We start from the raw sequence: 3,099 nt of genomic DNA, 5'->3' as shown, positions 1-3,099 counted from the left end.
GTGAGCCAGATTAAACCCCATTGAGTAATCTGACTCTTAACTTCTGAGCTTTGTGGGGGAACGCTTATCTCTGTCCATCATTCATCTTTTCTTTATTGTGTAGTTTTGTTCTTTTTTTTTTCACATTTTGTCCTTTGCCTTTTCAATCCATATTGCTGGGTATGATTGCTGGAACACACTGTTTTGGGGTGGATATCATTCACTTAGAATAGCACAAATGATGGGAGCTCAAATGGAATCTGGTCATTGGATGGGAGGTCATATGGAATCTGGTCATTGCATGGGAGGAGTTCACATGGAATCTGGTCATTGTTGAGCTTAGTTAGGTTAGCCTTTGTGGTTTCTTTAAAATGAGAATGGGCCCTATGGAATCATATGTTCAGATAATTGGATCCTAATTATTAGAACTGTTTGGGAAGAATTAGGAAATATGGCCTGGTTGCAAGGAATTGTGTTACCAAGGCTGGGCTTTATGGTTTAAAAAGCTTACACCATTTCCAGTCCCACCTCTCCCTAACCCATGCCTTATGTTTATGGATCAGGATGTAAGGTCTGAGTGACTGTTCCAGAGCCATGCCTGCTTGCCTGCTATTATGTTTCCTGCCATGATGAATATGAACTCTAACCCTCTGAAACCATGGTCCCCAATAAACAGTTTCTTCTGTAAGTTGCTTTGGTTATGGTGTCTTATCATGGCACTAGAAAAATAATTAAGATAACCTTGAACTTTGAGCTCAGACATGTCTAAATTTGGACATCATTTATGTGTAAGAACATCAGCTAATATGTTTAAGCTAATGTTCTCTGTCTTCTGCTATTTGCATCTGAATCGAAGCCCTGATAATTCATGCCTTATTTAACTTTGCCTCTCCCTAGGTATCCTTTCTTATGCAATAATCTAGATGAGACCTCTCTTCATTCAGGAAGGAATCTTAAAACAATGTCACTATAAGACTATAAGTATTATGAGGTCAGGGAATAGGACTATTCTGTCCAACAGTGTTTCCTTATTGTCTAGCAATCACCTGGTACCCAGTATTTGGCTCAGTAAATATTTGATGTATGAATGAAAGCTTCTCTATGGCCAAAGAAACAACCAATGGAGGGAGGAAGAACTCTAAAGAATAGCAAAGAATCTTTGCCAACTATATGTCTGACCGAGAATTAATACTCAGAATATACAAGGAACTCAAAAAACAAAGAGTCAAGGAAACAAACAACCCAACTACAAAATGGGCTCAGCCCCTGTTGTTGAAGATACCACACACTTCCTTCTTGCATTTAGCTTCCATGGAGGCAGAAACTACTATACAAGTTGCCAAGGGGAGGAAGCAAGCAATAGTCTTACCTGGTCTTACCTATGAACCACAACAGTGGACAGCATGGGAAGGTATCTATAAAGGTGCAGTAACTGGTTCTCGCATGTTGGTGGCAGCCAACAGATGTCTTATTGGACTTATGCCCAATCAACTGGAAGGCAAACATGCCTAGGACCAGAAACCTAGCCGACTTTCCAGGGATAATGTCATCATGGAGCATAGAAGAGAATCTACTATGGTTACTTTGTTAGATCAGCATAATTCCTTACTACATTCTAAATCTCCTTATGCTAACAGGTATGTTGTGTAGCTCCCATCTCTCATCAAAGAAGCTTCTCTTTATAGCAAATGCAGACCATCACAGAAAGCGACAACTGGACACAATACTAAGATCAATGGCTCATGGGGAGCTTAGCACTGTTGGATACACCTACACCACAGCTCTGGCATCTATGACTTGGAAATATCATGAATCACAGAATGAAAGATGTACAGTCCAGAATACCGGGAAGTCTGCTGTGAAACAGCCTTTCCTAGAAATGAGTGCATACACATGGTCTGAATAATGGCACTGTTAATAGACATGATGATGCAAAAGGGAAGAAATCTCATGGGGTTCACACCGCTAGACAGGGAACTACAGGCTACCGATGAGAGACAGAGTCAGCATCACTCAGGGATGAATCACCTAAGATGCTGTCCAAAACAAAGTGGTAAGCACTGAGGCCATAGACACACAAAAGCTGACTTGGCAGCCTATCTTTACATATTTGTGCTTACATACATACACATATATACGTATATGCATACATACATATACACATATATACTAGTAATGATGAAGAAAGGAGGAGATCAGTTTGAGAAATGGGGGAAGGACACAGAAGGAGTCGGCAACAGGGGGTTAGAGAAATGAAAAGTGTTACATTTTAATTAAAAATGAATAATAAAAAATTTAAAAATATATAAAAATAAAAATATAAAAAATATAAAAAAGAAAAAATGAATAATAAAATAAAATGTATTGAAAATTTTATAATGAATCCAAAATAACTAGGAAGAACACAGCTATTAAGAAGGAAATGTCTTAACTATTAATAGAATGTTTTGGTTAATGCATGGTCAGTAAATACTATAATACATATACACTCACATATTTGTTTAATGTATATTATATACATCACTATTTACTCATGTAGAATAAAAAAATTACATACCATCATGCAGTATGGCTTGGCATTTGATATTCACAAGCAACTTCACTGATAGAAACTTTAGTTATAATACTAATGCTTGTTTAATATGGCTTAGTTGAGAATACGCTCTCACATCAGCTCACCGAGGCCTGAGGACTTGCTGCTGGCGTGGCTCAGGCCACCATCTGTACTTACTGGATGATGAAAACAAACTTCAGGCTGGTGCAGAGTTTATTCTTACCCACGCATCTCTAGCAGGCAGAACCCCACCCAGTATGACCTGACTGTGTGTTCTGATACAGTCTCTACTGTTACAAGTTTAAGTCGTTTAGCTCATTCTGTGCTTTGTATAGTCTATAGAGACCCAATGAAGCAGCTGACAATGCTCGGATCTTAATCGCTTTCTGTCTGTCTGTCTGTCTGTCTGTCTGTCTGTCTGTGAATGTGCCCATGCACACGAGGGTACACATGTTGGTGTATGTACATCTGTAGAGGTCAGAGGACAATGCTGAGTGTTGGTCCTGAGGTTCAATCATTCACCTTGGTATTTTGAGACAGGGTATCTCACTGGCTTGTTAATTATG

Source organism: Mus pahari, chromosome 4, assembly GCF_900095145.1.
Source record: "Mus pahari chromosome 4, PAHARI_EIJ_v1.1, whole genome shotgun sequence".
Lineage (NCBI taxonomy): Eukaryota > Metazoa > Chordata > Mammalia > Rodentia > Muridae > Mus > Mus pahari.
This window is presented reverse-complemented; position numbering follows the sequence as displayed.